Here is a 17,091-nt window from a genome sequence, read left to right on the forward strand (position 1 = left end):
TTTGGTTTCAATTACTTTGCGGTGAATGGAAGGTGGACTACAAGGTGCCTGGATACATGGGGTCCTAGACTGGACTTAAGCAATAATGAATTATTAAAAGCCTTTAGTCCTCTGATTGGCACAGGCATGACTGTCAATGATGATGAAGTATGTACAATGCATGTGCGAGTGTGGTCAAATAAATGTCTCTTCCAAAACTGTTTGAATGAGAAAGTGGATCAAAGGCAAGGCGTAGAGTTTCAATGTCCTCGGTCTTCTATGGACATTCCATTTCTGGCACGGTAACACCTGTGTTGGCAGAGTTATGAGAGAGCCCTGAGCTCTCCCAATCAATATCCTCAATTTGGATTCCCTAAAACCAACAGAAGATAGTATACTATACCATGGTAACAGTAAAAACGAATTTGTAACTGGTTGGATCGTGCCCATATTCACTATAACGTTAAGTTTCATCTTGCTGAACTTTGTGCAGATCACAGCATAAGTTGGTCAGAAATCATTGACTTTCACTCGGAGCTATTCACTGACAGTAAAAAATAAATAAAAGTGTCGTTATTGTACGCACTGCTGTTTGTAGACTAGCTCCAGCGATCCTTGCAGCGTTGCTAAAATAATAGCTGAAACAATGCTAACAAGGCACATATTTCAGCCCATACATGGGGTGTTAGCGAATTGATACTGCCCACAATAAAGACATTTATTTTATTTCTATTAATGTTAGTACTTTCAAAAGTACTACAAGATCTGACAGTTTGTAAAAATCACTAACCAATCCGAGTCGGATCCAACCTTGGACCCAAAAATATGCCAGACAGAGTTAATTGACTCTAATATTCTGTTGGATATATCCGAATGTCCAGAACAGGACGCACCATTTTAAAAATAAAAATGGTGTGTTATTGGAGGAGGGGTTGTGTATGGTGTGTTATTAGAGGAGGGGTTGTGTATGGTGTGTTATTAGAGGAGGGGTTGTGTATGGTGTGTTATAGAGGAGAGGTTGTGTATGGTGTGTTATTGGAGGAGGGGTTGTGTATGGTGTGTTATTAGAGGAGGGGTTGTGTATGGTGTGTTATTGGAGGAGGGGTTGTGTATGGTGTGTTATTAGAGGAGGGGTTGTGTATGGTGTGTTATTGGAGGAGGGGTTGTGTATGGTGTGTTATTGGAGGAGGGGTTGTGTATGGTGTGTTATTAGAGGAGGGGTTGTGTATGGTGTGTTATTGGAGGAGGGGTTGTGTATGGTGTGTTATTAGAGGAGGGGTTGTGTATGGTGTGTTATTAGAGGAGGGGTTGTGTATGGTGTGTTATAGGAGGAGGGGTTGTGTATGGTGTGTTATTAGAGGAGGGGTTGTGTATGGTGTGTTATAGAGGAGGGGTTGTGTATGGTGTGTTATTGGAGGAGGGGTTGTGTATGGTGTGTTATTAGAGGAGGGGTTGTGTATGGTGTGTTATTAGAGGAGGGGTTGTGTATGGTGTGTTATTGGAGGAGGGGTTGTGTATGGTGTGTTATTAGAGGAGGGGTTGTGTATGGTGTGTTATTAGAGGAGGGGTTGTGTATGGTGTGTGATGGGAGGAGGGGTTGTGTATGGTGTGTTATTAGAGGAGGGGTTGTGTATGGTGTGTTATTAGAGGAGGGGTTGTGTATGGTGTGTTATTGGAGGAGGGGTTGTGTATGGTGTGTTATTAGAGGAGGGGTTGTGTATGGTGTGTTATTGGAGGAGGGGTTGTGTATGGTGTGTTATTGGAGGAGGGGTTGTGTATGGTGTGTTATTAGAGGAGGGGTTGTGTATGGTGTGTTATTGGAGGAGGGGTTGTGTATGGTGTGTTATTAGAGGAGGGGTTGTGTATGGTGTGTTATTAGAGGAGGGGTTGTGTATGGTGTGTTATAGGAGGAGGGGTTGTGTATGGTGTGTTATTAGAGGAGGGGTTGTGTATGGTGTGTTATAGAGGAGGGGTTGTGTATGGTGTGTTATTGGAGGAGGGGTTGTGTATGGTGTGTTATTAGAGGAGGGGTTGTGTATGGTGTGTTATTAGAGGAGGGGTTGTGTATGGTGTGTTATTGGAGGAGGGGTTGTGTATGGTGTGTTATTAGAGGAGGGGTTGTGTATGGTGTGTTATTAGAGGAGGGGTTGTGTATGGTGTGTGATGGGAGGAGGGGTTGTGTATGGTGTGTTATTAGAGGAGGGGTTGTGTATGGTGTGTTATTAGAGGAGGGGTTGTGTATGGTGTGTTATTGGAGGAGGGGTTGTGTATGGTGTGTTATTAGAGGAGGGGTTGTGTATGGTGTGTTATTAGAGGAGGGGTTGTGTATGGTGTGTGATGGGAGGAGGGGTTGTGTATGGTGTGTTATTAGAGGAGGGGTTGTGTATGGTGTGTTATTGGAGGAGGGGTTGTGTATGGTGTGTTATTGGAGGAGGGGTTGTGTATGGTGTGTTATTAGAGGAGGGGTTGTGTATGGTGTGTTATTAGAGGAGGGGTTGTGTATGGTGTGTTATTAGAGGAGGGGGTGTGTATGGTGTGTTATAGAGGAGGGGTTGTGTATGGTGTGTTATTGGAGGAGGGGTTGTGTATGGTGTGTGATGGGAGGAGGGGTTGTGTATGGTGTGTTATTAGAGGAGGGGTTGTGTATGGTGTGTTATAGAGGAGGGGTTGTGTATGGTGTGTTATTGGAGGAGGGGTTGTGTATGGTGTGTTATTAGAGGAGGGGTTGTGTATGGTGTGTTATTGGAGGAGGGGTTGTGTATGGTGTGTTATTAGAGGAGGGGTTGTGTATGGTGTGTTATTAGAGGAGGGGTTGTGTATGGTGTGTTATTAGAGGAGGGGTTGTGTATGGTGTGTTATTGGAGGAGGGGTTGTGTATGGTGTGTTATTAGAGGAGGGGTTGTGTATGGTGTGTTATTAGAGGAGGGGTTGTGTATGGTGTGTTATAGAGGAGGGGTTGTGTATGGTGTGTTATTGGAGGAGGGGTTGTGTATGGTGTGTTATTGGAGGAGGGGTTGTGTATGGTGTGTGATGGGAGGAGGGGTTGTGTATGGTGTGTTATTAGAGGAGGGGTTGTGTATGGTGTGTTATTAGAGGAGGGGTTGTGTATGGTGTGTTATTAGAGGAGGGGTTGTGTATGGTGTGTGATGGGAGGAGGGGTTGCGTATGGTGTGTGATGGACGAAACCTGTCCACTCTGGTATATTACCATGTCAATGGACCTCCACATTAAAACATGATGACTGATGGACGACACCTGTTCACTCTGGTATATTACAATGTCAATGGACCTCCACATCAAAACATGATGACTGATGGATGACACCTGTTCGCTCTGGTATATTACAATGTCAATGGACCTCCACATTAAAACATGATGACTGATGGATGACACCTGTTCACTCTGGTATATTACAATGTCAATGGACCTCCACATTAAAACATTATGACTGACGGATGACACCTGTCCAGTCTGGTGACGTGTCTCATTCAAAACATTTTAGAAATCACAGAGGTTTGGGATTAAAATAATGCCCATGTCTGCTTTGCAATTTCTACATTAATCGTCTAACCCTAGTCGTGTGTGTGTTTGTGTATGCGTGTTATTGGGGAGGGGTGTTATATGTAATGAGTGTTTAGGTGTTTGTGTTGCAGGTATCTAAAGGTGTGTGTGTGTTAGACAGGTTGTGTGTCAATGAATGACAGTCTGCTCCTCTGCTTTTTCCACAGTATGGATCATAGTGGAGAGTGGTGGTTGAAATCAGGACTGAAGAAATGTAAGTGATTTATTATACAATACATGTTTACAGCTGGTGTGTGTAGGTTTCTGTGTGTTTTGTGTGTCTAAATATCCAGTATATGACAATAAAGAATTAAAACCTGCTTGTGTGTGTATAATGTGATTGATGATGATGATATGTAATATTGTGTCTTTGCCTCATCCATGTCTGTGATCTCACACTGGACCCAAACACAGTAAACAGAAACCTCTCTCTGTCTGAGGAGAACAGAAAGGTGACATGGAGGAGAGAGGAGCAGCCGTATCCTGATCACCCAGAGAGATTTGAGAAGTGGCCACAGGTGTTGTGTAGAGAGGGTCTGTCTGGACGCTGTTACTGAGAGGTAGAGTGGAATCGGAGAAAGGTTAGGATAGGAGTGATTTATAAAGGAATCAACAGGAGCAGAGGGGGTGTTGACTGTCTGCTTGGACACAATGACCAGTCCTGGAGGTGACAGTTACTATGTCAGACACAATAATAATAAAAATGTCCTACCTGTCACCTCCTCAGGCTCCCACAGAGTAGGAGTGTATCTGGACTGGCCAGCCGGCACTCTGTCCTTCTACAGGGTCTCCTCTGACACACTGACCCACCTGTACACATTCAAAACCACATTCACTGAGCCCCTCTATCCAGGGTTTAGGGTTTATTCTGACTCCTCAGTGTCTCTGTGTCAGATGGTCCCTTTGTCAAACACAACATGATGTTTCACTCTAATCATGGTCATGTTCAGTAAGACACTGTAGTAAAACACTGAGAATAAAGTAGCGAAACCCGTCGTTGACCAATGGGGTGTGTGAACACCTCATCACACAACCCATTGGTCAACGACATATCAGCTGATGTTGGGGATCTGTCCAATCACAATATCTGATTTCATACTGACTATTTAATCATCAGGTTACACCCTCAGTCTGATGTGTTGATGGTCTTACTAACATGAGTGTGTGAACCTGCCCACCACCCCTGACTCCACCCCTTACTCCGCCTGTTTGGTTCTGTGTTATTTTAATGGGGGATCTGTACAGAGTACCTTACTCATTGTCTTTGGGGATTACTATTAATGATATGATGGTGTGGATATTGTTATTAGTAGTATCGTATACATGATCATGTGATGACAGTGAGTTACCCCAGAGGACCAGAACAGTTACGCCAAGACCTGAACAGTTATTGTTAATGTTCCAATAAATGGTTAAACTAATACATGGTGTTTTCAGGTGGACCTCTTTAGTAGTGAGTAAATATATCATGTGATTGTAAATATTCCTGATTAAACACAACTGATGATGTAACCTGTAAACTTGTCATTAATCAATAGAATGAATCACCACACTGGTCTCTAAAACCTTCTCATTTAGAAATCATTCATCTGGTTGTTATTGTTTATCATTGGTCTTCTATAAATGAATTACAATGTCCCATATTTGACAGAATAAAAGTGTTTTAAAACTGCAATGATAATATTGTGTGTGTGTGTCAGAGCTGTGTTCAAAACCACCTAAAGCGAGACCAAGTCAAGACCAAAGCAAATCGAGTCAGAGTCAAGACCGAGACCAAAGGGAGGCGAGACCGAGACCGGAACAACACAAGTCCAATTCGAGACTGTGATTATAGACGTGTCAGATCATCACCATAATATGACCTCTGTTTTCGTATTCATATTATGGAAGCACGGTATATTTCCCAAGAATACTGAATTAGCAGCAGGTTTAAATTGCGGAAAAAACTAATTGAGCCTTACCGCTAATTTAGAATTGGGTCACTGCATTTACATAGAAAAACCTATTCAGGTGTTTTTCATTGGTCTTTTGACCAGTCATATCAGCAATAAATAAAAGATGATAACTGATTTCACTGACATGATCCCAAGTGTGCAGAGAAGATTGAAGTACGTGCACAGGTGCACACACTAGCAACGATGATCACATGCTCATTATAGCTAGTGATAGTCATTGGTTGGAGAAAAGTCGATAGTCATTGGCTAGAGAAGCCAAAGGCAGAACGCAGCTGTATGGTGGCTTTGAAAGAAATACAGCGCCTGTAACCAAGAGCGAAATAGTCACAAATTAGGGGGGACAGAGTCAGAGACAGGTGTTCAACTTCCTGTGTTTGCATATGCACATTTTTTGGGGGGACTAATAGTAAACACATGAAACTTTACATTCATTCTATCTCCAATGCATCAAATGAATTATGTCCATAAACATTCAAGATGAATAATGAAGTGAAATGTGCACAATAATATCAACACAAAAATTAACAAGCACATACTTTTTAAAGCTCCACCGCAAACAATAATCCAAACATTCTCTGCCCTACCTGATATTCAAAACATGTAACATTATCAAAACTCTTCTATTTTTACAGTCTAATATTTCTATATTTAGCCTACTTCAGATTCAGATTTTTCTGAATTATACAAACATATACTATTAGCTTGATATCAACTATGACATAGGTCTTCAACCATCTCCTGGGGATCCCCCAGACATTCCATCTATAAGATGTATCCCAGAGCTAGCACACCAGAATCAACCTATTACCTAATTAACAAGCCCTTACCTGTTGAATCAGGTGAGCTAGTTCAGGGCTAAAACTAAACTGTGAGATGGCTGGGGGGGTTACCAGGAGAGGGTTGAAGACCTATGAACTATGGTTTTGTGTGAATCTTTTTAAATGTAGAATTAAGTCATGTGCATAACTTTGTCATATGGAGAACAACATATTTTAGACCAGACATCTTCAAAATAGACAAACTGTAACACAGTGCAACATAACACATTTCAAACTAAACAGGTCCAGAGGTCTATTCTGTAGTATCCTTTTATCAATCACCTCAGCATCCCCCCTACTGACCCTCTCATCTCTCATCTCTCTACTTCTGGTTCAGACTCACTTTGCTAAATGAGTGAAATAATACAATCAGCCATACATGGTGGACATTCCTTGTAAAATAGAAATGTCAGCTCTATTACTGCAAAGTTGGTCTTTATTTCAGAACATGATGAATAAACTATTACTCTAATAATGACTAACGTTTCCAGCTACTTTTTGCAATGTATCAGATATTAGCTGCTGTCCCTCTCTTGTTCATGATCGGTCATGCACAGCAGCAAAATATAATGACAATGGCACCCCAAAACAAAGAAAGGGACGAAGGTTATGAAGGAAAGAATAACACACTTTCATAGCAATCTAAGATAGACAGCGTTGTGTCACCCAGTTCAGAGAACAAACAGAACATCAAGCTATTTCAGGTGGGATGGATGGGACTTTTGACAAACTGGCCACGAACGGTTATATTCCAGCAAGGCTAGCTACTGTACAATAGAGTTTATTGTGCTGTAGGCTTCTAGCTACTTAACGTTACCCCCGAATCAGCCCTTCGCTTGTTATAACTTAAAAAGGACCGGTTCGTGGCTAATCAAGTAATGTCTATTTAGCCAGAAGGTTTAGCTAGCTATCTCCATGACAGTTAACGTAAATATGGCTAACGTTAGCATCGTAAACTAATGTTAATATCTTACCTTGAAATGGCGACCGGGATCTCTTCTTATTTTATGAATCCATTCACGGCCAAGTACAGGATCTTTGGGGAAACGATGGAAGGTTTGACCTGTATAGGATTTCTTTCTCTTTGAAGACGTACATTTGGGAACACAACAATGCGGCGGCATTGTAGGTAACGTTATGACAGAAGTCTACAGATGGGCGAGCCAACGTTACTTCCGTACCCCACAGCCTTGTTTTGGTTTAAAGGAAGTGATGTGGGTGAATAAGGCGAATTGAAGCAAAATGTTGAATGTCTGTAGCATAAGCTGAAACTGAAAGTTGCAAGTAGAAAACAGGAAATCTTATTTAGGCTGTTTCTAAGGAAGAAGAGCAGACGGAGCCTGTGTGTCAGATTAACAGGAAACAGAGGGGGACAGAATTAACAAAACACACACACACACACACACACACACACACACACACACACACACACACACACACACACACACACACACACACACACACACACACACACACACACACACACACACACACACACACACACACACACACACACACACACACACACACACACACACACACACACACACACACACACACACACACACACACTCACAGTCTGGGCAGGGGCCCAAATAGCAAAAAATATCCGCACGGCTGCTTTTTGCCGCCGGCCCAAAGCTGTCCTATAGGTGCATCTTGCTGGCAGGGATGAAACGTTTGCCGCCGATTACGTCACTCCCATTTCTTGCGAGATTTTTGACTGCTTCATTTTCTCTGGCGGTTGCCTGGGTCTAAAGGACCGCGGTCGTCCGGCGGCAAGACGCTTTTAAATACAAGGCTACTCTCAAAATCGACCCGCCATGTTGGTTTGGACACACATTCGCGTCAGTTCGTCGCTCAATCGCGAGTTACAGCCTGCATTTTGCTAACTAGCAAAGTAATCGACTACCATCGTTTAAGTAAGTACATGTTTCCTTTTTGTGTAACGCAATATTATGTTTAAATTGTTTTTAGTTTATATATTGAAAATGTGTAGTCATCTTTGTTCTTGCGTAACTAGCTACGCAATTGTTCTTGCCTTGTTTACGCAATGTTGTTAGTACCTGTAGAATTTTTATGAGCTATAATAGGTAGCAAAAGCTTTACATCTAGAAAGACTAAGTTTACCTTTTAGTGTTTTCTTACAAAAATAACGATGTATATATGGTTTTTAAATTATTCTGTTTGCCTGAACAAGTATGCTGCTAGTCCAGTAGCTAGAGTGGCTAGTAAGTGTTAGTTAGCACATGCTGTTTTGCCTTTGTTACACACTGTGGCTAGCAAGTTTTGTGCTGTGTTGCTACTGTACTGGATTTAAGGCGATTATGGTTTCTAATTCTCTGAACTGCTGTACTTTTTATGTTTGAGGAAAATTCTGTGTTAACTTGAATCACAACACTCAGTGAATACATTTTATTTTTAACAATTTCACTGTTCCACATTTGGCTGATAATGTTTCCCCCCCACAGCATAGCTACTGTATATTCCTAACGTTAACAATCCGGTTTTGTTCATGTTTTCTTGCAGATACCTTGGCCAGAGCATAACTGGTTATCTTCACCCAAGAGACCTACAGTTGGTCAATCGTTTTGGTTTTAAAGGTAAATGCACTGTTAGTCACAATGTTTAGTTACTGGGCCAAAAGGAAAATAATATTGAAAAGAGTTGAGAGGGACAAACTGGACATTCACTTGAATCACTACATGCTACAGAAGTTGCATCAATTCCAGAAAACCAGGAAAATGTTGAGCCATCTGTAGACTTCAGAGCTGGTATGTGAAATGTATTGCTGTGATGCTTAATTTGTGATCCTGTAACTAAACTATACACTTTGTTAGATTTTCAAATTTCTGTTCCCTCTTTCTCAGAACCAGGTTTCTCCCCAGTAATCCAGACTAAACTTCACAGAGCCAAGAGTTTGAGTACAAGTAAATGATGTTATTTGTGACGTTTTTTGTCTTGGAAACTATTGCTTCTATTTAAGATTAGGAATCCTTTTATCCATAATCTGTTTTTCATTAAGGCACTTGACTTTCTGGATATTCATTACTGAATATGCAATCTCTGCAGTGAAATTAAAGCTGTTATGTTTGTTCCCCCAGCTCGTCAAGTACTAAGCTTTACACCACCAGCAGCAAAATTACCCTGGCAGCATATGGGTGAAAACGCTGGAGGTATGTAATACGTTGCGCTAAACTAAGTTTTACATTTAAGTCCAATTCATTAAATGTATGCAATTACTTCAAACATATTTTTACGTCAATGATTATCAATAGGAGAAAGTCATCGCTTTGTTATTGGCCCTTGGACGCCCCTGGCTTCTCGTGTACAGCACAAAGTTTTCAGCTATGAAGGTATATTCTAGACCTATGTCTTATTGTCCAGTGTTTTAACAGTATTGAAAATATTGCTTTTAGTAGTTGTTTATTTATTTTATGTAGATTTCCAGTGACTCCAGAATGAAAACCAAGCTCTGAGGGAGGAGAACCAAACCCTGAGGGAATGCAATGCACAAGCAGGTGAGAACGTGCACTCTTTCTTAAATTTTTTGTGTGTAATGTAGGTTCAGAATTACCATATGCCTTTGATTTTGTAGCTTTGGATGACAGCGGCTCACTTCAAGAGCAGGTGAAGCAAGTAGGGACAATGTTGAAGACGTTTGCTCTCACTGGGCAATCAGGTACAACTTGCAAACAACACCTGTGGTTGTTAGTTTAATACCTGTACATGTAGTAGACCTAGATATAAATGTCATAGTTTAGTATTTGAGGGACCAGGACTGACTACTTTATTATTTTATTCTGGGAACCCCTGTAGGTGCGTTACCTGAAAGGAGCATCTGACCGTGAAGGCAGAAAAAGCTGCACAGCTTAGAAGGACCCACAGCCGACCCCTTAAACCTAGGCTGACTACTGACACCCCAGCATCACTGAACTGGAACACTTTCTTTATCCTGCAGTCAGTAACATCAAGAAGCCAGAAGTGCCAGACTACACTCACCAAATCCACCCTGTTTTTATTTTTAGTATTGGCTTATTTCATTCCGTCTTAACGATTCTATTATAGTTTGTAAATCCGATTTCATACCTGTTACTTGATATTGCACATTAACTAGTACCAAAATTCTACTTTCATTTCATCAGTGTGCTTAACTGTTATTCTATTAATAATAGCTTGGAAATACTATTTCGTACATCTTATACTTGATATTGCACATTACCTGGTACCAAATATTCAGCATTTTTCAATTCCGTCACAGTGCTTAACTGTTATTCTATTGTTAAATATAGCTTGTAAATCCTTGTGCCACAGGTCAGCATTGCAGTTATAATGGTCTGTTCTACTACTGTTTTTACCTCTGTATTTTTATATAAATATATATGTCAAGTTTTGTTCATCACAGATACAAGAGACACAGATCTTAAGTCTTGTGCTCCAGGTCAGCAATGCCATTATAACGGTCTATTCTACTCTAGAGCTTTACTCTAAATTATTACCACTTTTCCTATTTTTAGAAATGGCTTGAAAATGTGATGTTATACCTTGATTTATTTGGTATCCTGCACATTCTTTGGTACCAAATATCCTCATTACTTATGTTTACTGGTAATTATTTTCATCCCAGAGCTGACCTCTTTATATTATTAACAATTATTGTGTTTGTGTTATAATTTGCTTGTATGGCTGTTTTTTACCAAAATTTAATTGGAAACCTGAATGTTCTGTAGTGTGTATTTATATGTATATTTTTTTCTGCCTGTTATTTATTTCCGTGATCTGACACATCTTGTTTGAATGACAGTTACTGTACTTTGAAATGTATAATTAAAACACCAAATGGAAATTTGTCTGGTTTAATCAATCATTATTCTCGATAAACTGCATGCTATAAATATTAAATATGTATAAAAGCGGCAGATCGCTCGAAAATAGCGTTTGCCGCGGTAGGTCCGCCTTTTAGAAAGTGGCTGCCACCGGCGGTGAGCCGGCAAACCTGTTTGCGATTTAGACATTCTGACGCTTCTACTGTCTCTGGAGGACCGCCGACTCATTGCTATCTGGGGGGAATTCAAGACAGAAACCACAAAGGGCAGAGATGGCGTTTGGGCTGCATTTACACATATAAGGTAAATAACATAAACTGGACCAATGGCACACATGCTTGGCTACCTCAACCCCCCACTTTTTAGGCGTGTTTGAGGTATACATAATACCTGTGACTTTCTGATCTTCGGACATTGTGCGGCGACACTCTGTCTCCAGAAGCTTCTGTAATAAACGACCTGACTCCTGGTGTTTTATTCTCCTTTCCATCAAACCAACTCGGGGAAGTGTTAGACTTCAACAGGAGGGAGCACAAATAATAAGTTCTCTGTGTGGGAACATTTTCAAGTTGTTGAATGTAACCTTGTGAAACGCATAATTTGTGAGCAGAAACTGGGCTAATACAACTTGCATACAAAAATTTACATATAATCAGAATCAGCTTTATTTGCCAGGTATGTGTACACATGAGGAATTTGACTCTGGATTATACAGGCTCATGATGTGCTTACTCATAAAAAACTTAAACAAGTGTCACTGACTGCAATATACAGTACACATAAATACACATAATAAACCAATACAACAACATAGTAAGACTGATAATAATAATGCAATCAATAATGCAATCAGCAGGGTATAAAGGAAATAAATATTTTTGTACAGGTATTATTTACATAATGATAGTGGATGTGATTTTTGTAGTGTATTGGAACAGAGAGCAAACAATGCTGGAATGAATAAATAAGTAATTTTTGTGCAGGTAATGTACATGAGGTAGGTGGATATGATATATACAGTGTATATATAGTATGAACAGCACTGAATTACAGGATGAAAAAATAAATAAGTAGTAGACAGGTGGATGTAAGGGTCAGAGTTACTGGGTTGTTATACAGGGATTGTGTCTGGCACTAAGTGTCTGAAGTTGACTGGTCATCAGAGTGATGGCCTGTGGGTAGATACTGTTCCTGGGTCAGTTCGTTTTGGTGTTCAGTGCTCTGTAGCGCCTACCAGTGGGGGAGGTGCTGGAACAGGTTGTATCCAGGGTGTGATGGATCTGCAGTGATGTTTCCTGCCCTTTTACTGACTCTGGTTTTGTATAAATCCTGGATGGAGGGCAGTTTGGCACCAATGATCTTTTCTGCAGTTCTGACTGTTCATTGTATTCTGTTCCTTTCCAGTTTTGTGGCAGATCCAAACCAAACTGTGATGGACATACAGAGAACAGACTGGATTATGGCTGTGTAAAAGTGGATCAATATCTCCATGGACAGGTTAAGCTTCTTAAGCTGGCGCAGGAAGTACATCCTCTGCTGAGCCTTTTTAATGATGGCGTCTGTGTTGGGCTCCCACTTTAGATCCTGGGAGACAGTGGATCCCAGGTACTGGTTGTTCGGGTGCTGGATGTGGTGTTCGCCAGCCTCACCTGCTGCCTTCTGTTGGTCAGGAAGTTTGTGATCCACTGACAGGTGGAGGCTGGCACAGTCAGCTGGATGAGTTTGGTATGGAGGATGTCTGGGATGATGGTGTTGAACGCTGAGCTGAAGTCCACGAACAGGATTCTTGCGTATGTCGCTGGAGAGTCAAGGTGTTACAGGATGTAGAGCAATCCCATGTTGACAGCATCATCCACAGACATGTTAGCCTGGTAGGTAAACTGAAGGGGGTCTAGCAAAGGGCCTGTGATGTCCTCAGTTGGGCCAAAACTGATCTTTCAAAGCATTTCATGACCACAGGACGACAGTTCTTTAGTCATTGAATCCAGTAATGGAGGGTTTTTTGGGACAGGGATAATTGTGGGGCGTTTGAAGCAAGAGGGAACTTCACACAGCTCCAAAGATCTGTTGAAGATCTGTGTAAAGATGTCGTCACAAAAAACTTAGCATATCAGTGTCCCCTTATATATTAATGTCCACAAACATCAAAATGTTATACTGCCTATACTATTGGCACACAGGCCTACTTTATACACAAATTACAATTATTACAAGTAACCATATACATTTGTAGTTATATGGGTGTAACCGGTGTAGGTGCGTGAAACAAGGAGCCAACGCAGGGAGGTAGTTCAGATAGCAATATATATATTAACAAAAGCACGCGTAACTCTCAGGCGCACAGGCGCAAAACAAGCGTGCAGACAGCTCAGATACAAACGTACACCGCACATAGAACAATACCACACAAAGACAGCCAGAAACACAGGAACTTATATATGCGATCTAATGAGGGAATGGACACCAGGTGTGTGCAATAACAAGACAGGACAGTGCCGTGGGAGGAGGAGCGGCGTGGCTAGAAGGCCGGCGATGACGCGCGCCGAACACCATGTCGGGAGGGGTGGCGCGCGTCCTCCATGCGCGTCCTCGTTACAATGGGTTATATAGTCAAGCATGTGAGGACATTATCCATAACATCTTTGACATTGTCATATTGTTGCATCGTTGGTACGGATATTCCCATTTTGTTCTGAGTCTTCCCATTGAATGAAGGACAGTATTTTGGATTTTACTTCAAAAGAATGAGTGGACCTCTAGTACAATGTCAATTGCTCAGTTGCTGGATGGATTTTGATGTTTTCTTGCCTCACACTCACCTAACAAATACATTTTCATTGCACATAAAGCAATTTCTCAAAATAATATATATATATATTATGATGTGAGTGTCAGTTCAGAATCGTCACTTCTGCTGATAGTTAATTATGAGCCACTATTCTGAGTCCTAACATAGTATAAATTATTTGCTCCAATGTTTCTGCTCATGGTGGTCAACAAACACCCAAGTGAAAGTTACGGACTCCTGGAGGTGTCATTCAATTAGATTGTCTTTTTACAAAACGTGCTCTCGTTCTATAGCTATTTTGGACACAGAAGGGCAAGGAAGAACAGTGACACAACACAAAGACCAAAGGGTAAAATTGTGCTGTCTATTGTAATTAACTTTCCATCTAATGTTAGAAAAACAAGAGCATGTTCAATAAAATGAGAGCAGGTTTTATAAAAGGAGAGCATGTAGAAAGTAACACCTCCACTAAACCGTGCCTCCAATCCAATTTTCCCAGTGTGCTTTGCCTTTTCCATTTAATTGTTCAGTTACCACGCATGACTGTGTTTACTAGCGGCTGAGATAAAGTTATTGAAATCCATAATTGTAATTTGTAATTGAATAGCCAAATGTATTTTCTTTATCTTGTTTCGGATAGTGACTGACAAAACATTACAATCAACACAAGTGTACACTCAATCCCAATACAACTACTAAAAGCCAGCTGACCTGTTCCCTAAATAATTAAAGTTGCGATATCTTCAAAAATATCCTACTGCTTTGCTGAGTGTTGACAGTTTACAACCGCAGAGCATCATTGCAAGCACTCAGAATGCTCACATGGACAGAATCAGCTATCACTGGAGTTAACTAAAACAACTGGAACGATAAGTAAGTCCAAGTTCAGACAGAAAACACCACATACCTTCATTGGAGAACTCATGTACATCCCTGTAGATGCAAGTCTTGGCAATAGGTTCTGCTCCTTCAGGATTACTCAGTGCCATTACATGATATATTATACTCATGTATACCATACTACCATAATAACATACCGTTTATATTTTTCATGCAATTCCCATGGAAATAAGCAAGGTACGCAGTACTGATCGCCCCCACAAGGAACAGAGAATCTAACAGGTGAAGGCAGGGGTGGATGGTGGGCGGGCACCCACATGCTAATACAAGCTCAACAACTGACTCAGTGAGTACCCTGATGGTTATATAGACAGGCTGCAATCTGATATATGATAAGAGCGATCCTGCATCAGCTGATGCACTGCTGACCAATTATCACTCTGGTTTCCTGGCTGAACTGGCTACACTATTTTCAGACAGAAAACCCCATGTATGAGCTAAACAATTTTTTTTTTCTGTAAATGCACATCTTGGCATTAGGTTCTGCACCTTTAGGGTAACTCATTGCCATCACATGATCATTTATGCGATACTACCACAATAACAGAAAATGTTTATGCAATTCCCATGGCAATGAACAAGGTACGCAATACCGATCCCCCAACACTGCAAAACCACTGCCAGAATCTACGTCATACAGTGGAGCACCCTCTGACACACTGTCAATAACAGCTGCCCCTCGACACTCAGACACGCATTCCACTGAGTATATATTCTCACATAAAACACCACAGGGTGACTCACAGGAGCAAGACGGACCAGCCATCCTGTTAGGTGGGAATAAAGTTGCTTAGCGGCGCAGTACCAATACAAATGCACTCAGAAACATCACTCCCACCTGATGCCACCAGGTGCCAGCCAGAGCAAGATGCATCAGCCCTACCTGATGACCCTGACCGAAGTCGGTACCCCAATGCCCGTCAAGCCCACGTGCTTGCATACGACCCGTCGCCACGAGTAACACACGACCTGCGACAATCAGTACACCACCGTCACCCAGCTGTAGTCATAGAATGATACACACCATAAGGGACACGACACAATACAAACAGCCCTTCCAACATTACGTTCTCAGCATCAGAGGTTACAAAGCTATTAATCCACAGGTCCGCAGTTGCACGGCTTTGACATCCAGCCTGAAACAACAACAAATATGATGCACAACGGCTAGGAAAAACTCCCTAGTAAGTTCAACATCTAGGAAGAAATCTAGAAAGGACCCAGTCTCCAAGGTGTTGCTAGACCTCTAGCTGTGCCGGTGAATAGTAGAGAGCACATGGCCTTTGGCCGCAGTAACAATTAGCATGGACAGAAACTTGCAGACAGGCAGGTCCAGAGTCTTTAGCAGAAATCCAGATGGACCACAGCGGCAGGGGAAGGAGGACAGGGAAGACCAGGCGGGTCAAAGCAATGCAGGAATTGGGCATCAGCCAGCGCCAACGTGAGTTGAACGTGGAGTATGATCTTGGAGACAACTCTCGTCTTCGGGTGAGCAGAAAGATCTGGGAGGACAACAAATAATGTGTCATCGTATCGCCGGCACCGAAGTAGAACAGTGGATCCCGGCAACCAGCAGTTGCTATCATTGCAGGGAGATACATGGAATCAAAAGCCAAATGCATCACCTAGTAACAGGGTAATGACAAACGGGAATGGCAGAAAAGAGAACGACATGCAGAGCAAGGATAAACCAAAATACGGCAATAACATCAATGCAGCCACCCTGATAATAGTAGATTTTTGTTCAGTCTGCATGTTGCAACCCCAGTACAGGACCTGCATACCATTAACGTAAACTTGGAAGCTCCACCCTGCTAGCATGACAACCACCTGACGGAGTAACTTGACAGAGTACATACCCCAATTCTAGAATGAAACTCCCATCACTCCAACGTCGTATCCTCTGACCACTGCACGCTCCATAGTGCAGTAAACATGCAGTGCACACAAGCTACAATAAGGAGACGAGATCGAATCACACAATCAGAGATTCCAGAAACAGCCCGGCAAATCCCCAACACAGCATGAGCACAGCCTCATCCCTACCAAGAGAGCTGAGGTACCAAACCCATTGACAGGATAACGACTGAGTGGCCATGACAACAACACCAGAGTTCTGCAGGTTAACACAATGCCACTCACGGCAGGGAAACCATCCACAACAACTCATGGTGCTGAGGGTTTTTACTAAAACCACACTCAGTAAACACATTGTAATGTTAAACGGTTAGACATAAAGGGTAGTTATCTAGCAAGTCAGTTAT

The 17,091-nt window shown here is 41.8% G+C and overlaps 1 protein-coding gene across 2 annotated transcripts in view; it reads left to right on the forward strand.

The window, feature by feature from the left end:
• The window catches only part of LOC109615482 (zinc finger protein 501-like), a 1,152,720-nt gene that overhangs the window by 982,940 nt on the left and 152,689 nt on the right, over positions 1-17,091 (forward strand). The gene's annotated exons all lie outside the window — the stretch shown is intronic.

This window comes from Esox lucius, chromosome 11 (genome assembly GCF_011004845.1).
Source record: "Esox lucius isolate fEsoLuc1 chromosome 11, fEsoLuc1.pri, whole genome shotgun sequence".
NCBI lineage: Eukaryota > Metazoa > Chordata > Actinopteri > Esociformes > Esocidae > Esox > Esox lucius.